General features: G+C 47.2%; 1 pseudogene; it reads right to left on the reverse strand.

Annotated features, from left to right (window-relative positions):
- Positions 1–18035: 18035 nt before the first annotated feature.
- Positions 18036–20801, reverse strand: LOC108390626 (phosphatidylinositol 4-kinase beta-like; annotated as a pseudogene).
- Between the last annotated feature and the right edge of the window lie 5568 nt (positions 20802–26369).

Genomic DNA, 26369 nt, shown 5'->3' on the forward strand with positions numbered 1-26369 from the left:
TGACAGTAGAAAAGTTTACATATTTCTATCAAACATGTCAAACTGATAGAAGAAGCAGACAAAAATCAATGAGGACATAGAAGATCTGAACAACACGATTAACAAGTTTAATCTAATGGATATTTATAGAACCATTACTTCCTGGAAGCATAAACCCCTCTCAGCTCTTCTAGGCATTAATTAATACTTCAATCTCTTCTGGAAGATTGATTCCAGCCTTCTGTAGATGAAGATCCTCTCATTTCTGCCTTTATGGTATCAGTCCCAGTAATAACAGCTAAGATGTATTGAGCCAGGCCACAGGCTAATTTAACATTAAAATAGCTCTCCACGGAGACTGGAGATTAAAGATGGCAGCATAAGAGGTGAGACAGAGACCTCATCCCAAAACCACATATACTATGAAAATATAGTTCATACAACTAAAGCTAAAAGAGCAACAGGAAAGAAGGCTGCACCTGGAGAAAAGAGCAGACCTCACAGAACAGAGTAATGCACCAAAGCCATGGTCCAGCGGGACCCAAGCCCTTCCCCCACCCCAGCTCATGGGCAGGAGGAAGAGAAACAGAGCAGAGTCAGGGTGGAAGCCTAGGACTAATGAACACCAGCCCTGGAGATCTGCTCTGGGAGTACAAAACTACATTTTATGGTGTGCTGGATTTTTGTGGGATTGGAAAGCTAAGACAGGCAGAATACTTGGAAAGACTGAGATTCCAGCTGCTTGTGGAAAACAGGGATCCACATCCAGCTGCTCTGGGACAAAAGAAAGGTGGGCAATCTGAGAGACTTCCTAATAGAAAGAGGGCTGCTAAAGGGGCAAGGATTGCACAGAGCTTGCTGCTCAGGAGAAAGGATAGGTGGATAAAATTGTCCAGCTGCCCTCTGCTCAGCAGGTTGGGAACTTTCAGGAGCTTCAGGCCCTCCATCCCCCTGGATGGCTACTGATCAGCTCAGAGGCCCACCACTGTGATATGCACCATGCTGCATATCACATGCTGTGATATGCACCAGCACTGGCTCAAAAACCTGCAGTCCCTGCCCTGGTGTCAGGCCAGCCAGAGGGAGACCACACCTACCCAGCTACTAACCCAAAGCATAGAGGCTTATACCTATGTGCTCAGCCCACTGGTTCTGGCAGTGGAGACAGGCATAGCAATGGGTAAGCAGGAAACAGCTCTTTCCTCCCCCTAGGCACCAGCCCCACTCCCCTGTGACCCCCGACATCACTACAAGGGCTAAGCAGCTCCAGAGAGTAGAGCTTCTGGGCACTACGGGGTGCCACATACAAATATGAAATGTCAAAGGTACCTGGTTCAAACAAAAATCCCACAAACAACAGATTAGGGGGTAAGTGAAAATCAACTCATCGATCTTCCTGAAAGAGATTTCAAAATAAAAATCATAAACATGTTCATGGAGGTACAAAAATATTCAGAAACTCAGGGATGAATTTAGGATGGAGATTCAATTATTAAGAAATTCAGTATTTGAAATGAAAAATACAATGGATGGATTTAAAAGCACATTAGATGTAATAGAAGAGACAGTAAATAGAATAGAAATTAGAGAAGAGGAATACAAAGAAGCTGAGGCACAGAAAGAAAAAAGGATCTCTAGGAATGAAAGAATATTGAGAGAACTATGTGACCAATTGAAATGGAACAATATTCATAACATAGGGATACCAGAAGAAGTAGAAAAAGGGATAGAAAGTGTCTTCACAGAGGTAATTGCAGAAAACTTCCCCAATCTGGGTAAGGAGATAGTCTCTCAGGCCATGGAGGTGCACAGATCTCCCAACACAAGGGACCCAAGGAAGACAACACCAAGGTATATAATATATATAATAATTAAAATGGCAAAGATCAAGGATAAGAACAAACTTTTAAAAGCAGCCAGAGATAGAAAAAAGATCACATGCAAAGAAAAGCCCATCAACCTATCATCAGATTTCTCAACAGAAACCTTAAAGGCCAGAAGGGAGTGGCATGATATATTTAATGCAATGAAGCAGAAGGGCCTTGAACCAAGAATACTATACCCAGTAAGGTTATCATTTAATTTTGAAGGAGGGATTAAACAATTTTTAGATAAGAAAAAGTTGAAAGAATTTACCTCCCAGAAACCACCTCTACAGTGCATTTTGGAGGAACTGCTAAACATGGAAGTGCTCCTAAGGCTAAATAGCTGTCACTAGGGGAAATAAAACCACAGTACAGTAAATAGAACAATTAATTACTAAACATATGCAAAATCAGAACAACTACCCCCAAAGTTAATCAAGGAATATACTAAGAGTACAGAATATGATACCTAATATATAAATAATGGAGGAGGAAGAAAAAGAAGGAAAAAAAAAAAGAACCTTTAGATGGTGTTTGTAATAACATACTAAGTGAATTAAATTACACTGTTAGATAGTAAAGGAATTACCCTTGAATCTTTGGTAACCACAAATCTAAAGTCTGCAAGGGCAGTAAGTACATACCTATCAATAATCACCCTAAATGTAAATGGTCTGAATGCACCAATCAAAAGACATAAAGTCACTGAATGGATAAAAAACAACACCCATTTATATGCTGCCTACAAGAGACTCACTTCAGACCCAAAGACATACAGAGACTAAAAGTAAAGTAATGGAAAAACAAATTTCATGCAACAAATAGGGAGAAAAAATCAGGAGTTGTAGTACTTCTATCAGACAAAGTAGGCTTCAAAACAAAGAAAGTAACAAGAGACAAAGAAGGATATTACATAATGATAAAGGGGTCAGTCCAATAAAAGGATACAACCATTATAAATATCTATGCAGCCAACACAGGATCATCTACATGTGTGAAACAAATACTAACAGAATTAAAGGGGGAAATAGAATGCAATGCACTCATTTTAGAAGACTTCAACACACCACTCACTCCAAAGGATGGATCAACCAGACAGAGAATAAGTAAAGAGACAGAGGCACTGAACAACACATTAGAACAGATGGACCTAATGGACATCTGAAGAACACTTCACTCAAAAGCAGCAGGATACACATTCTTCTCAAGTGCACATGGAACAATTTCAAGAATAGATCATATGCTAGGCCACAAAAAGAGCCTCAATAAATTCAAAAAGATTGAAATTGTACCAACCAGCTTCTCAGACAGCAAAGCTATGAAACTAGAAATAAATTACACAAAGAAAATGAAAAATCCCACAAACACATGGAGGCTTAACAACATACTCCTAAATAATCAATGGAATAATGACCAAATAAAAACAGTGATCAGGCAACATATGGAGACAAATGACAACAATAATTAAACAAAGCAAAATCTGTGGGATGCAGCAAAGGCCGTGCTAAGAGGCAAGTATATTGCAACACAAGCCTACCTCAGAAAAGAAGAACAATCCCATATGAATAGTCAAAACTCACAATTAAAAAAACTAGAAAATGAAGAATAAATGAGGCCCAAAGTCAGTAGAGTAGGGACATAATAAAGATAAGAGCAGAAACAAATAAAATCAAGAAGAATAAAACAATGGAAAGAATCAATGAAAGTAGGAGCTGATTCTTCAAGAAAATAAACAAAATAGATAAATGCCTAACCAGACTTATCAAGAAAAAAAGAGAGTCTACACACATAAACAGAATCAGAAATGAGAAAGGAAAAATTACTACAGAAAACACAGAAATACAAAGAATTATGAGAGAATACTATGAAAAATTATATGCTAACAAACTGGATAACCTAGAAGAAATGGACAATGTTCTAGAAAAATACAACCTTCTAAGACTGACCCTGGAAGAAACAGAATATCTGAAAAGACCAATTACTAGCAACAAAATTGAATTGGTAATCAAAAAACTACCTAAGAATAAAACACCTGGACCAGATGGCTTCACCACTGAATTGTATCAAACATTCAGTGAAGATCTAATACCCATCCTCCTTAAAGTTTTCCAAAGAATAGAAGAAGAGGGAATACTTCCAAACTCATTCTATGAGGCCAGCATCATTCTAATATCAAAACCAGGCAAAGACACCACAAACAAAGAAAATTACAGACCAATATCCCTGATGAACATAGATGCAAAAATACTCCACAAAATATTAGCAAACTGAATTTAAAAATACATCAAAAAGATTATCCATCATGATTAAGTAGTATCCCAGGGATGCAAGGATGGTACAATATTAGAAAATCCATCAACATCATCCACCACATCAAGAAAAAGAAGTTCAAAAATCACACAATCATCTACATAGTTGCTGAAAAAGCAATCCAGAAAACTCAACACCCATTCATAATAAAAACTCTCAACAAAATGGGTATAGAGGGTAAGTACCTCAACATAATACAGGCCATATATAACAAACCCACAGACAACATCACACTTAACGAAAGAAGCTGAAAGCTTTTCCCGTAAGATCAGGAATAAGACAAGGATGCCCACTCTCCCCACTTTTATTCAACTTGGTTCTTGAGGTCCCAGCCACAGCAATCAGGCAACACAAAGAAATAAAAGGCATCCAGATTGGTAAAGAAGAAGTTAAATTGTCACTGTTTGCAGATGACATGATATTATACATAAAAAAATCCCTAAAGAATCCACTCCCAAACTACTAGATCTAATATATGAATTCAGCAAAGTTGCAGGTTACAAAATTAATACACAGAAATCTATTGATTCCTTCACACTTACAATGAACTAGCAGAAAAAGAAATCAGGAAAACAATTCCATTCAAAATTGCATCAAAAAGAATAAAATACCCAAGAATAAACCTAATGAAGGAAGTGAAAACACTGAAAACTACAAGACACTCATGAGAGAAATTAAAGAAGATACCAATAAATGGAAACACATCCCATGCTCATGGATAGGAAGAATTAGTATTGTCAAGATGGCCATCCTGCCTAAAGCAATATACAGATTCATTGCAATCCCTATCCAAATACCAACAGCATTCTTCAACGAACTAGAGCAAATAGTTCTAAATTCATATGGAACCACAAAAGATCCCAAATAGCCAAAGCAACCCTGAGAATGAAGAATAAAGTGGGGGAGATCTCGCTTCCCAACTTCAAGCTCTACTACAAAGCCACAGTAATCAAGACAATTTGGTAGTGGCATAAGAACAGACCCATAGACCAATGGAACAGACTAGAGAGCCCAGATATCAACCCAAGCATATTCTGTCAATTAATATATGATAAAGGAGACATGGACATACAATGGGGAAATGAGAGCCTCTTCAACAGCAGGTGTTAGCAAAACTACATGTCAGAGAATGAAACTGGATCATTGTCTAACCCCATAGACAAAAGTAAACTCAAAATGGATCAAAGCCTGGAATGTAAGTCATGAAACCATAAAGCTCTTAGAAGAAAACATAGGCAAAAATCTCTTGAATATAAATATGAACAACTTTTTCCTGAACACATCTCAGGCAAGGGAAACAAAAGCAAAAATGAACAAATGAGACTACAATAAGCTAAAAAGCTTCATTACAGAAAAGGACGCCATCAGCAGAACAAAAAGGCATCCTAGGGTATGGGAGAATATATTTGTAAATAACATATCCAACAAGGGGTTAACGACCAAAATATATAAAGAACTCACACGTCTCAACACACAAAAGGCAAATAACCCAATTAAAAAATGGGCAGAGGATATGAACAGACAATTCTCCAAAGAAGAAATCCAGATGGCCAACAGGCACATTAACAGATGCTCCACATTGCTAATTATCAGGGAAATGCAAATTAAAACCACAGTGACATATCACCTCATACCAGTTAGGATGGCCAACATTGAAAAGACTAGGAACAACAAAGGCTGGTGAGGTTGTGGAGAAAGGGGAATCCTACACTGCTGGTGGGAATGTAAGCTAGTTCAACCATTGTGGAAAGCAGTATGGAGGTTCCTCAAAAAACTAAAAATAGAAATACCATTTGACCTGGGAATTCCACTTCTTGGAATTTACCCAAAGAATACAAGTTCTCAGATTCAAAAAGACATATGCAGCCCTATATTTATCACAGCACTATTTACAATAGGCAAGATATGGAAGCAACCTAAGTGTCCATAAGTAGATGAATAGATAAAGAAGAGGTGGTACATATACACAATGGAATACTATTCAACCATAAGAAAGAAACAAATCTTACCATTTGCAGCAACATGGATGGAGTTAGAGGGTACTATGCTCAGTGAAATAAGTCAGGCAGAGAAAGACAAATACCAAATGATTTCCCTCATTTGTGGAGTATAACAACAAAGCAAAAGTGAAGGAACAAAATAGCAACAGACTCACAGACTCCAAGAAGGGACTAGAGGTTACCAAAAGAGGCGGGGGAGGGTAGGTGGGGATGGTAGGAGGAGGGGATTGTGGGGTATCATGATTGGTGCACATGGTGTGTGTGGGGTCACAGGAAGACAGTGTAGTTCAGAGAAGACAAATAGGGACTCTGTGTCATCTTACTACACTGATGGACAGTGACTGCAATGGGGGGGACTCGATAATAAGGGTGGATGTAGTAACCACATTGTTTTTCTTGTGAAACCTTCATAACATTGTATATCAATGATACCTTAATAAAAAAAGAAAAAAAAGAAGACTAAAACAGAAAATAATAATAGACATCGACAAATTGCAAAGAGCCAGAGAGCAAATATTTCAGGCTTGGCAGGAGACAGTTTCTGTTCTGTGGCTGCAGGCTGTGGTTTGTGGACCTCGGTATAACATAATACATTCTCCAAAAGAAGCCTAAAAAAAATAAATGAAAAAATAAAACAGCTCTCCATGGTGGTGCATTCCAAATTGGGAGCTAGAAGACACATGTGTATCATGAACATTTGCAATGTGGCTGGTCTGAACTGAGGTGTGGTATAAACACAAAACACACAATGGAGTTCTAGAACTTTGTACAAAAAAAAGTAAAACATTTCATCAATAACGCTTATATCTATTATATGTTGGCCGTAGACAACTTCATATATTCTAACAAGGCTACTCTGTGACCATGATGGAGGAAGACAAAAACAAGATCACTCTGGAATTGTATCTAAGCACAAAGAAAACAAAAACAAAATCCATACCATAAACATTACCAGCTGACCAGAGTGAGGACTTCTTCACCAGGTGCAGCTCTTGTCCTGCTTCGTTCCTCTCATCTCTGAGGGTTAAAAATCACTAAGGTATAATGCAATTCCTCCCGCTTCCAGACAGCATCCAAACCAGAACCGAACCAAACTTGAATTCTATCCCATATCACCTAATGCAAGTTCAAATTCTGCAGCCCCAACACCCTGTTTCTGCAGCACCCCGCGGCTTCTCAGAGAGTGCAGTCGCCTCAGTGCAGCCAGTCAGTCAGCTCGGTTCAGCTGCAGTGTATTCCGGATGGTCTGTGGCTGGAGAGCATTGACAAGCCCATTTAACAGATGAGAAAACAGAGGCACAGAGAGGCTACGTAACTCATTGAGGTCACACAGGATCCTGGGAAACAATAGTGATCATCAACCCTGACCACACATCAGGTCATGGGACCCAAGTCTCACAGACATTAAAGGCTCCCGCCATGATAACTAGCCAAGGTTGAGAGGCTGGGTGGTGTTTGTTGTGATGCATCTCAAACTTTAACATGCCTACTGGTCTCCTGGAGGATCTTATTAAGATACAAGTTCTGATTCAGTAATTCTGGGTGGAACCTGAGACTCTGCATGTCTGCTGCTGTTCCACAGACTGTATTTTGAATAACATGGCCCACAGTCCCTTACACTCCAAAACAGATTTTACAAAAATGTGCTTTGCTTCTCTATTTATCAAAAAAACTAATTTATTCACTTATTAAGCATCTACAGTTCATTAAGCATCATGCTAGGCATTGAGAATCCAGCAATAAACCAGGCAGGAGATGCCCATGCCCACCCAGAGGTGACTTTTCAGGGACTGAGAGGTTCTTATCACACTGCCTCCTTAAGCCGGGACCCTCAGGTCTAGGGTCAGCATCTTGTGCTTCCACTGGAGCAACCTTGATCTTGCCACCTCAATCCTGGCCCAGGTGGGGCTCTGATACTTCCTTCCAGCATCGACATTGTATTGATTTTCTCCTAAATAGTGTGAATTTGGAATCATAGATTTATTCCAGGGGCATTTATTTGCTAAAACAACATCCATGCTGCTGAGGGCTGGGTACAATGTATTTGATGAAAATAGAAAGTGTGTTGTTATTAAAAAACCACAGCAGCTATAATGGAATATATAAGCAAATTTTTTAGCATCCATGAGAAAATCCCCCCAAGGATGATCAGTTTTAAAGTAGGTCAGCCTCTGGGACTGTGTGACTCCAGACTGTACCTATAATAAGTAAAACTCAAATGTTTTCATTTCTCTTGCATTTAAATAGCTTTAACATGAAATTTTAATTAGTCTTCAAAAGGCATCATATGTCTGCTGCTGAGAGCTTAGGGAATTTGTCAACTCTGCCTTTTCGTTTCTTCTGAAAGTCAGGCCAGCAGAAGCAGTTTACTGAAGGCTAGGACTGTCTTTCCTGAAGCAGCTGGTCAGTGGATGGGGCAGAAGGAGAGCAGCCCTTGATGCCCAGCTCTGGCTTGGCACTGCCAGTTGGGCCTGGGTGTTCTCCGGCCAACCCTGACACTCGCACAGAACATCTGCATCTTGACCTGGATGGATGGAGGCAAAACCCAGACCACCTGCAACCACACTGGAACGCAGACAAAGCATGAGCACTGTCCACCCCCCAAAGTGACCACACCCCATCCTGGCCAAGAGTAGGGACTGGGGGTGTTTGGGCAACTCCAGCCTAGCCTGGCCTACTTCTCCCTCCCTCTGGATCAGATTTATTACAGCACCGAGTCACAGAGGGCTCCTGGCACGGCAGCCTATCCAAGTGGAACTGCTGAAGAGCTCCAAATTTTTTATTTCATGTAGCCTCTTCTCTGGCCACTGTCCCAGTTTTTCTAGCTCAGATGCCTTATCTAGGATGCATTGATCCCAGTGAAGCAAAGTGGGCTTTTCATCTTCTCCAGGGTTGGCCTTAGCAGCTAAACTTTGCTGGGGGAAATTAAAGCATTGGGCTGACTGCCTCACTGTACATTATGAACACGGGTGCTGGGATGGCAGTGGAGGGACCAAGGGCAGGCGGCCCCCAGATGGGCCCTGTGGCAGGCAGATGACTTCAGCGCTCAAAACAAGGCCCAAAAGATTCAGGAAAAAACTTAGACCTTCCTCTTAACTGCATACAAATAATTTAGGTTTAGGACCTAATCACATTATAATATGAACTAGGGATGATGGACAGAGAGGAATGTGGCCCAGTCTGTTAAAATTCTTCTTAGATCCACTGACCCTAGATCCACTGACCCTGTGCAGCCCAGCAAACGTTTGCTTACCAAACACTCACTCTTTCATCTTCCTGTGAATTGCTTCCCTTTCCCTTTTATGTCCCAGAACCCTGTCCCTTCTCCTTAGCTCAGAATGACATGTACATCTGATTTTTCTGTCTTTGGAATCTTATGTCTTTGTGGATTCCCAGCATGTATGCAACTAAATTTTATTTTCCCCTGTTAATCTGCTTCAGGTCAATTTGATTCTTAAACCAGTAGAAGAGCCTTGAAGGGTGGAGGAAAATTCCTCCTCCCCAACAGTGGGAAACACACGTTTTCAGTCCCATGGGACATATTGTGAAGGGCATCTTCCTAGCGGTGCAGAGTAGCGTTAAAATCTAGGGAAGAGGGCTCTGAGGTGGAAGTGAGGAATCCCGAAGGGGAAACAAGGAGCAGAGGACAGTCAGGAGTGGGGGCGTCTGCTTTGGAAGCACTGGCATCCAGTGAAAGAAAGGGCCACTTACCTGTCTCTGGAATTGGAAGAAGCATGACCTTCTACTCCCCACCCCCCAAGGGCTGGGTCATCCCCGGAGCCCTTTTACAGTATTTTTAGAAAGAGGTTTATTTAACAGAAAAACACTACCAGGGAGCTTGGGTCTGCTATTTGCGTGCAGGGACGGAGTCTCCCCTAGTGGCCTAGTCTGGACATAACGCCATTATTACCCCAGACCTGGAGAAACACAGGTCTCCCCACACCCCACCCCGCAAGCCCTCTGCCTCACCCTTTGTTCTGTCCTCGGCTTCCATCTCTCCTGTGACTTGGAGCACCTCCTGCTTCTCCTGTCTGGGGCCATTCTAGAGACTTCTGAGAAATGCTTGCTTTGACCTCCCCAGTCACCTGCCTCTTTCTGAAACCCATCATCAGTTTTAGTAAAGGAAGCCCTTCTGCTCAAGCCAGTCTCACAGCAGCTGCTGTTAATGCTCCCGCAGAGGAGTAAGGATGCATTCTAGCATTCTTTCTCGGGGGTGTGGCAGGCTGAAAAATGGGTCCCCAAAAGGCACATGTTCTAATTTCTGGAAGGAACCTGGGAATGTTATCTAATACAGCAAAAAAGACTTTGCTGATGTGGTTAAATTAAGGATTGTGAGATAGGGAGATTTTCCCGGATTACCTGGGTGAAGCCTGAAGGCAATCACCTGTATCCTTTATGAGGGAGGCAGAGAGTGATGGCAGGAGCAGAGAGGGCAGTGTGAGCACAGAGGCAGAGACTGGAGGGAGGCAGCCACAGGCCCAGCAGCCCCTGTAGGTGGGAGCATTGGGGAACAGCCCCCACTGCTGCCCCCAGACCCGCAGAGGATGAGCTTCTGGGCCCTCATGTGCTGTTACAGGGGCTCAGGGAGGTGCCCACCTTTCCCCCAGGCTGTGGAGCACCAGAGGCGTGGGTAGGACTGACAACCCTTGCTGGCTGCTCACCCTTTGCGCTCAGAGCCCAGGGAGCTGGTGGGCAGCCTGCTGGGGAGCACAGGAGGGGGCCTAGGCTCGGCGGACAAGTGAGTGTGGGGGCAGCAGGGCAGATTCCAGCACAAACCCTGCAGGCCCTGCTACTCTTGGCCTGGCCTTAGACAGCGGATTTGTGTCCAGCAGAGGGCAGAACGCTGGTGACAGCAGGTGAGCCTGAAGCCCTCAGCTACAAATGGGCAGTTCTGAGATGATGAAACATTTCTGGGGTAGAAATCATCTTCAAGGAATGCCTTCAGGAAGGCAATCTTTCTTTTCATATTTAAAAAATATATATATTCATTCGTAACTGACATATAATATCATATTTCTTTCAGGTGTACAGCATACGATTGGACAGCCATACCACGGAGAGTGCGGCTCCCTCTGTCGCTGTACAAACAAATTGCAATATTACTGTCTTATTCCCTATGCTGTACGTTCACCCCCATGACTCATTTATTTTATAACTGGTAGTGTGTCCCTCTTGACCCCCTTCACGTACTTCTCCTGTCCCCCTGCCCCCCTCTGCTCAGGGTAACCTTTCCTGAAATGTCACGGCCCGTGCAAACTTCAGTGTGTTAACATGAGAGCCCAGGGCGGACGTGAGCGGAAGCAGTCCCAGGGCGGCCTCGGGTGGTCTGGCAGGACTCGCTGCTGTTGGTTCAGGAGAGGCTGGAGGCACACGGCTGAAATCTCGCAGAAACCCTTTCCTTTTCTCAAAGGATCCCTGAGTCCACCTAACTCCACTGTTGTCTGACAGATGCTGAGGAACCCAAACTTTCCGTGGAATAAACCTATTTCTGGCCTTTGGGGCCTCCCCTCCCCCAGGCTGGCATGAACAGCAGCAGAGTCCCCGCCAGGGCGCGCCCCTGCTATGCCCATGAGGAATCTGGAGCCCGGAACCTCTTTTTAATTGCTTTTCATATAAAAATATATGAGTTTTTTACAGAATCTGTAAAATAGAGAACAGAGTGTGGGAAAAATCACACACCTGTCCTGTTAATGCACAAACCCAGTTAGGATTTCAGAGTATTTCTTCCACATCGTTTTCCCCTGGCTTTCCTACAGCTCTGGAAGCCCCCCAGCCCTGGGCCCCCTGCCACTCTGCCCGGGTTTCCATGTCCCTCTTAGCCATACCACGAACAGTATCTGTCTGCACGCCGTCTCCCTGGGGGACTGTGTCGGGAGCTCCTCCCTGCGCCCAGGGGCCTGAAGAGCGCCGGCCTCGCAAGGGAGTCCGCGGAGGGTGTTAACCTAGGGATGGGTGGAGAAATTCTGTCTATTCTTTTTTCTCTTAAATGCTGTATCTTAACTATTTTTCTTATTCCTATGTAGTTGTTTAACCTACAGGAAACATGATTAACACGGAGCTACCTCTGGAAAATACAAACCCCAGCCTGCTTGCTCACACTCTGTCCACAGCACCCCTCTCCACAAGGGGAGCTGGCTTCCGTCCACCCCGACCTGGCTTACCCCCTCCCAGCCCCCTCCTCACTGCAGCCGAGGCCAAGACTGTAGGGAGAGGGACAGGGGAAGGGACTAAAAATAGGTACAGACCGTGGAAGCACAGTTAAGCTCAATTTGGATAAATGGTGTTAATCAGTGATGTTAAATCAAAGTGGCAAAAATGAAGACTATTTTATGCAGTCGGTTCTCATGATTCGTGGATTTTGTTATTTGTGAATGCTGCTCACCGAACTTTGTTTGTAACCCTCAGGTCTGTCCCCAGGGGCCCCTGCACTCACTCACGGAGGGCGCAGCTGACGGGCGCTCCTCCTCCCCACCCTCCCACCCTTCCACTCCCCGGTCTCACAAGGCTTCAGCTCTTCGACTGTAAACAGCTGGCCTTTTCAAGGTCTACTTAGTGCCACATTTTTCACGTTTCTGTGTTTCTGTTGCTGATTCGCGGCTCGCCTAGGCCCGGACCAACGCAGGAGAGCCGCGTGTTGCTGGGACCAGACGGCCGGTCGCGGCGTGCACTCCAGGGAGGGGGGCGCTGGTCCGGCTGTCAGTTCAGTTTACCACGGCCTCAAAATGTCCCAAATTAGCTATCTTCAAGCAGAGGCACACACAAAACAAGCCTATGTGTTACTCGGTCAACAAAACGTTGTGACTGGGAGGACCAGGAGCCTAACCCTGCATTTGCTCCGAGAGCAGCGGTCCGTGCCCACTGGTTGACCGTCCACGACAGCTTACGGAGCAGCATTGTCTCCAAAGGCAGGGATTGACATACTTCTTTTTAAAAATATTTTCCCATTCTTTGTATACAATTTGTTCAATATACAAAATAGTAGAGAAAAAAGCTCACCTGTAATTACTGTGTGTGTGTAAGTCCCACTTTTTGATTTAGAAATTATCCCTTCATATTTACTCCTGGGTTAAAAATAAAACCCAAGGCATCAATCGGTAAGGAGGCTGAGCGGAGCAGCTCAAGGGCGCGGAGAGGATGGGTCATGGGCTGGACGCGTCAGAAGCTGCCTGATGAGTGGGCTCCTCCAGGGGCTGCCACCAGGCTGATCTGCATCCTGAGCCTCATTCTGCAGCCTGCCCGCTGTGAGGTCTCTGGCAAGTGACTCAACCTCTCTGTGCCTGTGTCATCATTATAATGGGGAGACCAATACCTCCTCCCTCCCCTCATGAGGTTCAACAAGATTATGTATGTGAACTACCTGGGTGTTCCTTTTTTGGGCAGTTAAATTTACTTTATTAATATTATCCTGAAGCAGCTACAGAGCAGTTGCTAAATAAATTACTAGTTAATCACTAAATTGTCACTTAATAACTAACAAAACACCTTTGTATCACACTGAGATGGCAATCTTTTCACAGAAGAGATCCATTTAGGCAGTTACAAAAGCTCCTGGTTGGTAATATAAAAATTTTTGTGTAGAAGTAATATGTCACAAATCTGTGTGTCCACTAATGATGGGCATGTAAAAAAGCAGAATAGATAACAGATTAATGCTTTGTTTTCTTTTTTTTACAATTTCCAAACACAAAAGTGTAGGCTATTCATACCCACATGACATCACTCTGCCTCAAACAGTAAAAGTGAAGGAAAATGTCACTTGGTTTGTGTCACAGTGAACACACATATATGACTCATAAAAACTGTTAGAAATACTATTATAAATACTACTCGAACATTCCCTGATGTTCATTATGAGCTAGGCCTTTTGTATATGGATTTCCTGGTTTAAGTTTCACCACAGCGTGAGAAGAAGATACTGTCATTTCCCCCATTTGCACTGATGAGGGAACTGAGGCTCTGACGTTAAGTAATTATTCTGAATTCCAAGCAGGTGGTGGTAGTGCTGGATTCAAACCAGGCAGCCATGTCCAGAACTCATACTCTGAGTCAGAAATGTGTCACCTTTTAAATCATAGGTAAGCAAAAAAAAGTTGTTGAGTGACATAAAAGGACCATTAGATGATCCTTAAATAGCTCCCAACATCTGAGGTATAATAAAAAATATATTTGGTCTTTCCTGGCACAGAGCTCCTAAAATCCCTTGGAGTTTCCTGAGTGGTAGGAATGTCTTCTAATGTTTATGACAAGCCTCTTTTCTCCCACCTCAGTTCATGGCATGAGGCAAGTTAGGGTGACCCAGACCACCTGAGGAGGGGCCTGCTGACAGGAAGACCATGGGGTGGGCGGTCCGACGCCTCTGAAAGGACTGGGCTCTGAACTCTCTCTCAAACAGGACACTCCCGGTGGGCGGGTAAGTGACTCCAGGCGCAGGGCACCAGAGACGCCCCCTCCTGCCCCATCCCCTTCCCGTGGGAATCTTCCTTTCAGCTCTTCCTGCACTGTATTCTTTTTTGATAACCAGTAGCAGTAGGCACAAGTAAGTGCTTCCCTGAGTTCTGTGAGCCATTCTAGCAAACGATGCAACTTGAGGGGCTCATGGGACCCCACTGTCAGTCAGGAGTACATGTGGCCTTCCAGGACTTGGGACTGGCGTCTGCAGGGGGGCAAACCCCTGTGGGGTTTGCACTGACTCCAGAGTCCCTGAGGGAGCAGAGCTGCGGGTCGCCCTGCTGGCATCAGGGAACAGGAAAACCGGTTGCGGTGTGTGGGGAGACCCACGCACGTGGTGTCAGAGAGCATCACCGTGCTGATGCTCCAAATAAGGAAGGAATAACGTTATCCTTTCATACAGACCATTATTTAAGTTTTTTTGAACACTTCTCAAAGAAATAAAGTAAGTTCATGGAGAAATTTTTCCCATTTAAAACTACGATTTAAAAGATGCTGACATGCATGTAATGTAAACAGATGCACCAAGTTCATGGGTGTGTCTGTGTTACATTGGAGCACTCTGATATGTGCTGTGGCATCTCACTGTGGTTTGGGTTTTGTTTTTTTCCTTATTAAGGTGAAATTCATATGACGCGGAATTAAACATTTTAAAGCAAACAATTCCATGGCATTTAGTATGTTCACAGTGCTGTGAGCACCACCTGTCTAGTTCCGAAGCATCTCCATTCCCTCACACAACTCCATCCCAAGCAGCAGCCACTCCCTCCTCCCTTTCTCCCCAGACACTGGCCACATTGTGCTGCTGTCTGAATTTGACCACTCTAGGCTCCTTATGTAAATGGAATCATACAGTATTTGTCATTTTATGTCTGTTTATTTTGCTGAGCATAATGTTTTCATTTCATTCATGTTGTAGCCTGGACCAGAATTTCATTCCTTTTTGTGGCTGAATAATATTCCATTGTATGGTGTGTTAGTCCATTTCGGCTGCTATAGCAAAATAATACCACAAACTAGGGGTATTAACAACAGAAATGTATTTCTCACAGTTCTAGAGGCTGGAAGCCCAAGATCAGGCACAGCAAATTCAGTGTCTGAGAAGAGGCCACTTTCTGGTTCACAGACAGTGTGTTCCACTGGCCCTCACTGTGGTGGAAAGCAGGCAATCTAGCCCTCTGAGTCTCCCCAGGAGGACACCAGTTCCAATCATGAGGGCTCCACCCTCAGACCTACGCACCCCCCAGAGGCCTCCACTCCTAATATTACCACATTCTGGATTAGGTTCCAACCTATGATATTGTGGGGGTTCACATTCAGTCCATAACATATGCATATATATCACACTTTTTATCCATTCATTTGTTGATGGACACTTGGGCTGTTTCCACCTTTTAGTTACTGTGAATAATGCTGTTATGAACATGAGTGTACAAAGACCTGTTCAAGTCTCTGCTTTCAGTTCCTTTGGATAGATAGCCAGAAGTAGAATTCCTGGAACATATGGTAATCTATTTAATTTTCTGAGAAACCATCTGGTGGTGTTTTCAGAGATCCCTTCAAAGGGGCCTGGTTCAGGGGGAGACACCTTTTTGCAATCCCTCCTTCTTCCCCTAGCTTCCATTCTGAAACATGGGTGTAATAGCTGGAGCTTCTGCAACCATCTTAGAACTTGAAGGGACTCTGAGGACCGAGACCAGAGGCTAAGAAAGATGAAATCACCCCTGATTCTGTTGAGGACAAGAGTATAGAAATGGATACTGCTGCTCTCCAGGCTTCTTTAGGAGACAAATCCAGTCTCTGATTCCCTTTGAAGAGTGAGAGTGGTCTCTGACCCCACGAGCACAGACCCTGACTGGCCCATCGCCCTGGATTCTGGCCTCCATCCTGGGGCAGCGGGGCTCAATTTTGCTCACCAGAAACTATTTGTTGCCCAGAAGCAATTCTGTTGTGTCACATGTGCAGCGGAGCTGCAGGACCAGGGCGGGGAGCGGGGGCTCTCCAGGCATGTGGTGCGGTTCTCCTTCCTCCTGTGCCTGCCCCGCCTGCCCCCTGGCTGCTCCCCGACAAACATCCGGTCCCCAAGCTCCACCTCAGCCCTGCCTCCAGAGAAGTCAATCTGCTACCCACTCTGAGGTCTCCTCTAGTCCTTCAGGGCCCTACCGCTCCATGTGGAAAGAAGAGAGGAAATGCAGCAGCGTTATAACAACATGGAAAGAAGAGAGGGGAGTAAGGAAGGGCATGGCTGTGGGGTCGGCAATACCCGTTGGAGTCCTCGTGCTTCCCAGGGGGGTGGCCTTCAGGAAATGACTGGGACTTGACAGCGAGGAAAGGCAGGTGATAGTGTCTCCTCTAGAGTCACCTATGGCCTAAGAAGCTGGTGTGTGTGAGGAGTCTGTCACACCTGATGACATGTGCCAGTAATATCATTATACTTGCCTTTGGCGGGAAGCTAATTGCTCATCCGGCTTCATACAGGGATTCACATAAAAGAGCTCTATGTGGAGTGCTTATCAAGCAGCAAACATAAAAGCTGTGTGTGTTCTCCCATGTAATCTTCATGGGACCCCTATGCAGTGGTTATTAATATTGTTTTTTTTTTAATAAAAAGTTGAAAGCTGCTTCCCTGGGTGTGGGGAAGGGTTCAGGGCAAGGAATTCCCTACAGCCAGGCTAACCCTCAAGCACTGGAGGGGTTGTGACAGTCCCCTTCCTCACCCCTGGAACCTCAGCAAGGGTGGGACCCTATGCCAGAGCCCACCTACCAAGGGGAACTTGACCAAGAGGTCACTCCCTGGGAGAGCACAGTCGGGCAGCAGCATGGTCAAAGGCCAACCGCAGGATCAAGTCCCACATACCAAGACCCTACTCTTCCTCCTCTTCTGGGACCCATAATGGATTGAGAGGCTAGCTGGTGGAAAGAGCCTCTTACGTCCTTGTGAGGAGAAGAAAGTCCCTCACATTTATCACCTCCGTTCCCTGGAGGGCTGTGAGTCCTGGAGTCTGTCAGATGGTGATCCTGACACAGCTGAGGGCGGGGGGGGGGGGGGGGGGGGGGAAGCCCCAGTGATTCTGGGCCCACAGCCGGCTCTCCCTCCCCCAGCAAGCTCTAAGTTACCACATGACCCTTTGTATCTGTGGCCTCTCATTTCTCTTGGGTGAATGGGTGAGCGGGTGGGTGGGCCTCCCTGGTTTGGGTTTGCTCAGACAAGGGCTCTCCCAGGGAGGGACCCCCGAATTCCCCACCACTCCGGGGCCTGAGAAAGACGGTGTTACATGATGCTGTTGGTGCAGCACCCAAGTCTGGTGGTGTAGACACATGCTGGCACCCACCCTCGGCTCCAACAGCCACTGGAGCTGCTCCTCAGTCTGCTCCTGGGGAACTTCTCTCCAAGGCTGCTTAGGTGGTGCTGGAACCGCAGATGCAAGGAAGCTTAGCTGTGAGCCCTCTGTACTCTGTGTTTCTGAGCAGTGATCAGCCCCTGCAGTAGCATCAGCATCTTATTTTAGTTGAACACATCACCATGCAGGCCACCCAGCAGGTCCACAAACTCTATGGTCAGTCTAAAGGTTGACATCTCAAAGCCCAGGCTTCAGGGTGAGCTGGACAGGATGGAGCCAGAGTTGATGATGTGGCCTTCTAAGTACAAAAGGATGTTCCCACCGTGTCTGTCCTTCCCTTGCAGCCAGTAGCCCCCCAGGCAGGAGCCAGCACTGCTCAAAATCACGTCAGGCACTAAGGAATGCCTCCGTGGTGTGACCGCAGTGCTCCTGCAGGAATGATCAGCCAAGGAGAGCTGTGACTGCTTCCTTTCCCGGTGGAAGGACACGCTGTTGAGCACTGGTTCACTCATGCTGCTGCTGGCTGAAGTCACGAGGATCTTGTACGGCTTGATTCACAGGAATGCTCACTCCTGTCCCCAAATGCACTGCCATTGCTTCAGTGCCTGGAAGGCCAGCAGCTCCTGCTAGAGGCGTCCCCACATTTGACAACGACGGCAAGACGTCCTCAGGGGAATGCTTTCTGACCTGCCGTACTTTCTCCAGCCAGGGCTCTTGGAGAGCAGCTGCAGAGGGTCTTCTGGGGCTCGTCTGCAGGCTGCAGGGCTGGGAGCAGCCCTGAAAGGCCTTGTCGGTGTCCCTGCTGCAGTGGCCACAGGCCCCTGCTCTCTTGGCTGGTGATGCTGTCCCTGGGTAACCAGGAGGGGCAACAGCTGCTGCTCTGCACTTTGGGGACCACCCACCTGCCACAGCTCTTCTCTGTCATCCAAGACCAGGCCTCATCGCTGTCATAGCTGTGCAGTGTGGAAGCTGCCTGCCTGCTGCTCGTGGGGAATTTCAGGCAGGTTCTCCACAGACCATGTGCTTCAAATTCAGTTCTTAGGGACCCAGGCAAGGACATTGGTTCTGTCAAAGTTTTCATGTTCAAGGATTGCCACATAAGTCAGGTGAGCCTGTTCTTGGAGTTGAAAACAACAGCCTGGGTGTGGGGCACACAGACCCCATGGCAGCCAAAGCCAGCAGTGGGCAGCCAGATACGGGCAGGGAGCGTACGTTTGAGTGGGGAGTGCACTAAGATCAGCCACGGTGTGTCCTGCTCCTTGGTGGGGAGTGTGGCCAGCTGCTTGCCAATCACCCTCGGGGACTCGATGAATTCTTGCTCAGATGCCAGTTTGGGGGGCTCAACCTCACTCTGGGCTTCAGGGTTGCTGGCTGTTCACTGCAGGCTGCTGCTGAGATGCTGGCTGTGGCACCTGACTTGGAGTGCTGGTGAGTCCTGTCAGAAGGAGACAGCCCTGTGTGCTCAAGGAGGGTAGCCCCCTTCCCTGGTGAGCCTGCTTTGGCTCATCCAAGGGGTTCAGCTCCCATGGTTTGGTCTCCTAGGAGCATCATTGCGTGGACATGTGTGCATCTAAAGAGTAGGCTCTGAGCAGCACAACTCTTGGGGGAAATAATGCAGACTCTGAGCAGAAGAGCTCACAGGGGGGAGTGATGCAGGCTCTGAGAAGCACAGCTCACAGGAGGGAGTGATGCAGGCTCTGAGCAGCACAGCTCACAGGGGGGAGTGATGCAGGCTCTGAGCAGAAGAGCTCACAGGGGGGAGTGATGCAGGCTCTGAGCAGCACAGCTCACAGGGGGGAGTGATGCAGGCTCTGAGCAGAAGAGCTCACAGGGGGGAGTGATGCAGGCTCTGAGAAGCACAGCTCACAGGGGGGAGTGATGCAGGCTCTGAGCAGCACAGCTCACAGGGGGGAGTGATGCAGGCTCTGAGCAGCACAGCTCACAGGGGGGAGTGATGCAGGCTCTGAGCAGAAGAGCTCACAGGGGGGAGTGATGCAGGCTCTGAGAAGCACAGCTCATAGGGAGGAGTGATGCAGGCTCTGAGGAGCACAGCTCACAGAGGGGAGTGATACAGACTGAGCAGCACAGCTCACAGAGGGGAGTGATGCAGGCTCTGAGCAGCACAGCTCACAGGGAGGAGTGATGCAGGCTCTGAGGAGCACAGCTCACAGAGGGGAGTGATACAGACTCTGAGCAGCACAGCTCACAGGGAGGAGTGATGCAGGCTCTGAGGAGCACAGCTCACAGGGTGGAGTGATGCAGGCTCTGAGCAGCACAGCTCACAGGGAGGAGTGATGCAGGCTCTGAGGAGCACAGCTCACAGGGGGGAGTGATACAGACTCTGAGCAGCACAGCTCACAGGGAGGAGTGATGCAGGCTCTGAGCAGCACAGCTCACAGGGTGGAGTGATGCAGGCTCTGAGCAGCACAGCTCACAGGGAGGAGTGATGCAGGCTCTGAGGAGCACAGCTCACAGGGGGGAGTGATACAGACTCTGAGCAGCACAGCTCACAGGGAGGAGTGATGCAGGCTCTGAGCAGCACAGCTCACAGGGTGGAGTGATGCAGGCTCTGAGCAGCACAGCTCACAGGGAGGAGTGATGCAGGCTCTGAGAAGCACAGCTCACAGGGAGGAGTGATGCAGGCTCTGAGGAGCACAGCTCACAGAGGGGAGTGATGCAGGCTCTGAGCAGCACAGCTCACAGGGGGGAGTGATGCAGACTCTGAGCAGCACAGCTCACAGGGGGGAGTGATGCAGGCTCTGAGCAGCACAGCTCATAGGTGGGGTCGGGGAGTGAATGCTCCAGCTGCAACAGTAGGCTATGTAGGGCTTGATGGCATCACACAGGTCTTTATCCATGTGTGAGGAAGTTAAGTAATTTGCCCAAGGTCACACAGCATGTAAGTAGTGGAGCCAAGAGTCAAATCTGCATCTCTGTGCCCAACAGTGTGAAATAATAGGAAATATGTATATATTTGTCTCTGCCCCCAGTTCGTGATACAGAGCTCCTAAAACCTTTCTAAATTGGGGTACTCAGAGGGTCATTTGTTCTAACATTTAGTCTTTGACCCAGCTTCTGACACCGAGCTTCTGCATCTGCTGGAACTTTCCAGGAGGTAGGCACACCTTGTGTCCTGATGCAGTGGCTTGTGGTGGCCTCATGGCCACCAGAACCACCAAGGTGTGGAACTTCCAGTACCCCCTTTCCCCAGGGAGGGGAGAGGGACTGGAAATGGACTCAATGTTTGGTCCTGCCTGTGTGAGGAAGCTCTATTAAAAATCCCAGAAGTATGGGATTTGGGAAGCTTCTGGGTCAATGAAAACATCCAAGTCCATGGGGAGAGAAGCTCCTGCCCTTAGGATCCCCCAGACTTCACCCTGTGCATCTCTTTATCTTGCCATTACTCTGTATCCTTTATCATACCCTTTATTATATAATAAACTAGCCAACATTAGCATTTCTCTGAATTTTGTGAGGTGTTTTGTCAAATGATGGACACAAGGAGCAGTCATGGGAGCCTCTGATTTGTAGGTAAGTTGGATCAAAGTTGTGGGTAATGAAATTGGCATCTGAAATGTGGGGCATTCTTGCAGGGCTGAACCCTTAACCTCTGGGGTCTGTGCTAACTCTGGTTAGTGTCAGATTGAATTGAATTGTAAGACAGCCAGCTGGTGTCACCGAGAACTGCCTGGTGTGGAGAAAACTCCCCACACATATGGTGACCAGAGAGGCAGAAGTGAAGTGTCCTGGGTGAGGACTAAAGAACCCCAGCCCCAGAGAGTGGCTTTCCCTCACAAGAAGGGTCTGAGAGCATGCTTTTCTACACAAGAGGCCAGGGTCTTAACTACTTGGCTGCACAGCCTGCTGTCCTGTGGCTATTGTCCAGCCCACCCTTGCTAACACAGCATGGCTGAAGCAATGATTGGTGGTTTGGTAGTAGGCACTGGGAGGCCTCAAGGTGAATACAGATATTCATTTACATATATGTACATATATTTATTTATTTATATTGATGTATTTTAAAACCTATTTTGGTTGTGCAAAGGTCACCCCCAACATATGCTCTGAACCAAACGGGGCATGACTGAAGAATGAGATTCCTCTGCAATAAAGTCGGAAGAATTTTTTGCTTCTACAGGAGCCCAGGAAGAGGAAGTGAAGGGGTTGAGATCAGAGGGAAGCTGAGAAGTCCCAGTGGAGGCTGAGCAAGATGGCAGGACAGAGGGACCCAGGATTGATGGTAAGTGAGGAGGCACAGGTGGCAGACGTGGCTGAGGGACTTCTGAAAGCCGGGGCCCCTGGTGCCTGGTATTAACTGACCTGCTGTGCTGGCCTAGAGTGCCCTGGATCCAGGCCTATGGTCAGCCCCAGTCCTCAGCAGCAGGGATCTCCCGCCATGTGAGGGGTGCTGGGGGAAGCAGGGTCAATGTCTGGGTAGGTGGAGGGCAGAAAGAGGAAAGGGCCACATGGGACCCAGTGGCATCCAGGCATCAGCAGAGGCAGGAAATCAGAGCAAGTAGCAGCCAGGAGAAACAGGCACCTTCAAGAATGCCCTGAATATGGAGGAAACCAGCACTGTGGACATCCAGGCTGGGCTGGTCAGACTGATGGGAGATCGGCCAGTGGTTTCCTGCTCAGTGTCCACAGCCCCTGTGATGGCAGAGCAAGGCCCCAGAGCATGCAGGACTGGGGCTTCTGGGGCCAGGGCCTGTAAAGAAGCCCATGGGAGAGACCTCTCCCCAGGGGAGAGAGCTCGCTCCCCCCAAGTCTGCCAGGAGGGCATGTGTGCACGTAGGAGCAGCCCAGGACTGGGCTGGCACTGCTGTCCTCTCCCTGAGCCTCAGGGAGCTGGGGAGGGAGCTCTGCAGGAGGGCTGCTGAGGGCTGGGGGCCTCCTATGTGCACAGGCCCTGCAAGGATCTATGCTTTCACTCCACCAGGTAAAAACACATGCTCCTGACAGGGGTCCGCAGTGGGACTGGCCTGGTGTGCTAATGAAGACCTGTGCAGAGGAGCCCCCTTGGGGGAGAAAGACAAGGGGTCCTGCCTCACCTGTCCAGCAGCCAGACCACCTCCTGCCAAGGGCTTTGCTGCCTGCAGAGGAAGCCCTCACTCCCCTTCTAGAAGGGGACTGTGTAGTTATTCTGCGCAGGTGCAGGGCCTGACCCTCTCCGGCCACAAACAGCACCCCTGCCCTCCCTGTCTTGTTACAACCAACAGTGATGAGGCAGGGAGAGGAAAGAAAAGCACCTGTGTGGGCCTCCAGGACTTCAGCTTTCCCCACTCCAGGCAAACACTGACCTCATCCTACCTTAGGACGCCGCCTTCCTGGGTGTAGGAGGCAGTAGCCTGCAGAACAGAGGCAAGGCAGCCCTGGGTTCAAAGCCAGGCCCAGTGCCTCTGGGCTAGGAGGCCTGTACATGTGGCAGCCGGTTTCCCACCAGTGACAGGGGCCGGCAGTACTGTGCTGGGGAGAGCTCGATGGAGGGAAGGAGGGGCCACCAGATGTGCTTGGCACAGAAAGGACGCTCGGCAGGTGGCAACTTACCCTGGCTCTGAAAGAACCTAAGTCCTCCAAATCTGCTCTCCCCTGTCACCCAGAAGGCAGACAGGAGGCCTGCACTGTGATGTGAAGAAAGATGAGTATTGTGGTGTCTACATGAGTGAGATTTGGCCTGAGCACTTCCTTGAAGCAAAACAGCAAATCTGTGGGAGGGTTCTAACTAGGAGCCCAGTGTCCCTTTCTCCCAGAATGAAGAGCAAAAAGCCCCAAAGGGTTTGTTCAGGGTGACGGAGATAGGATGGAGCCCAGGTACCTCAGCGCCGAGTCTCAGGAACTCTACTGCTTTTTGCCACTAATGAGCATGGAGGGAAATCAGAGAGGATGGTGCCAGTGTCTGTGGGCTGGGGGCACCACCTAGAATAACCCAAAGTGGGACTGGCACAGTGCCTACTCTCTACCCTGGACCAGGGCCTCCTACAGAGCAGAGGCTGAGGCTGTGCACCGCTGCCCCCTGAGTGGCGAAGCAGCTGGCTCCCACGGAATGAAGATCAGTCACACCAGGGGAGGCATTACTCTGGGAATGTCACGGGCTGAGCTTCTTCTCCTCGGTTCTTGTTCCACCATGACAAGGAACTGAAGGGCAGAGGCACAGTAGCAAAGCAGAGCGAAAATTCTGTTTGAATGCCCTCCAAGGGAGGAGCCGGCCTGAGTCTAGGTGGACAAAGGCCCGAACTCCTAGGTGGGAGGCCTTTATGTTACATTCTGGCTGGGAGGTGCCTCTGCAGCTGACAAGGGGGGGCTATTTGGCTGACAGGTCCATCTGCACAGCCTCCCTCCTGGTGAGCCCGTCCTCTCCCAAGCTGGTGTAGGGGGCAGCTCTTAGTTCAGTCCCATTGTGCCCCACTGGGATCTGGCTGGAGGGGAAGCCATCCCTCTAAAAACCTGTCTCCACATGGGACCCTCCCTGGGCCGAGTTTGGGCGGCTTTTTCTTTGACCTTAACCTCCCTCTTCCAGCTGCCCATGTCTGTCTTTCCACTTAACATTCCCAGGAAGAACGCTCATGCGGCCCCACAGAAAGGTGCCAGCCCTTGGCCGGCACCCCCTGTTCCTGTTCAGGGGGGCTGCCTTGGAAACAGAAGCCCTGCATCTTGCTACCCTAGTCAACCCTTCAGCTGACATCTGATTCCAGCTTTATGAGAAACACCACACAAAAGCCACTCGGCCAACTTGCTCCCAAATTTTCAACCCACAGAAACTGTGAGAGCAATAAATTACCTTTGCTTTAAGCCACTAAGTGGGGTGATTAGTTGTACAGCAATAGAAAACTAGCATGCTGCTTTGCATACCACAATTCCAAGTAATATTTCACTTAAAGATTTCTGTCGCTTAAAACAAAACAACTGCAAACAAAGAAGTTTAAAGTAATCAATCGTCTAATCCAAACTTCTTAGTTCACTGATGAGAAATAGAGCCCAGAAAGTTGAAGACACAGTGACAGAGCCGAGTCGTGGCTGAGCCCAAAACAGGACACACCTCCTGCTCAGCAACGTCAGGTGTTCTGGGAACTGGAAGTGACAATCACATAAATACGGTCTTCAGTTTTGATCAGACGCCAAGAAGTGAAGTGATCGATGAAAGAAGTCACTGTTTATCACTATCCTGAACATAATGAGCGGTCAGCTGGAACTGTAAGGGATTTTTTTTAATACAGTTTATAAGTAAGTATAAAACTCAAAAATTATTACCTGAAAGCTTTGCTACCCCAAACATGGCAATTTCCTAAACACCAAATCAGTGATTTATAACATAAGAAAAAGGAATCAGAGTGATGAAGTTAGAAGGCTTCCCTCAAAATCTACTTCTGAATGCTGCCAGAAAGGAGGAAGGAAATGCATGTTCCACCTAAAATTTTGACTGAAAATGACATGAGAGTAATTTGAAATCACCACCTCTTTCTGACACCCGGGGTAATTATGTAGTTTCACAGCAAGGTGGGTACCGATGCAGCTGAGATAAAGAAATAAGCTACATTCTGAGACAATTCAAACTGCAGTTCTTTTAATGGCATATTGCTCACTTTTTCCTACCACAGGTCGGGTTGCAAATGTTATGCTAAACTCCCTTCAGTAGTGGATGGGAAATTGCTAGAAGATGGCTAAAGACCTGTGCCCTGTCTCCTCGATAACCAGCTCTCACATCTCGTTTCCATACCCCCTTTCCATCGCCATTCAGGTGCCCACCTGGAAGCACAAAGCAGCGCGTGGGAGCAGCCCCAGAGCCTGCCTGGCTTCCATCACTTCCTTGGACTCTCCAAATAGCAAGGATGTGGAATTCTTCCACATAGAACTGCTAGGATCGCTTGACAACTAAAAATGGACATTTATCCCTTAAATTAAGACATGATTCACATGACAGTTCAATTTTTTCTATAAGTTCCATCTATTTACATCAGAGATAGTGAGGTAGATAGAGCAGGGAAATGGGACAGGATCTTGCCATTGTAAATCTTCCTAGCCTGCAAAAAATGACCAGTTTATTCCTTAACTTGATGTATATACTGTTCTTCTTCTTCTTCCAGCCCCTTAATCGATTAAGTAACTTTGTAACAAAGACAGAAGATAGACCTCCAAAATTTAAATAAACCTATGTGGAGAAAGAATGCAAGATCCGGACCAACATAGTCATCTAAATAACTTTATTCTTAAGACAAAACTTCAAAGGAATTATGAATCACCTGTACATATCAGGCCTTATGCTGACCTTATGCTGACCCCTACCCAAAAGGGCCCTATAAAACCCCAAGCCCTAAACCCTCAAGCACACCTCACTTCTGAGGTCATGACGCTCCTATCTTAGTGTGTACTGTCTCATATCAAATAACCTTTCTTGTTGCATGAGCTGATTGCACCTGTCTCTGAACTCT

The sequence above is a fragment of the Manis javanica genome, chromosome 15, assembly GCF_040802235.1.
Source record: "Manis javanica isolate MJ-LG chromosome 15, MJ_LKY, whole genome shotgun sequence".
NCBI lineage: Eukaryota > Metazoa > Chordata > Mammalia > Pholidota > Manidae > Manis > Manis javanica.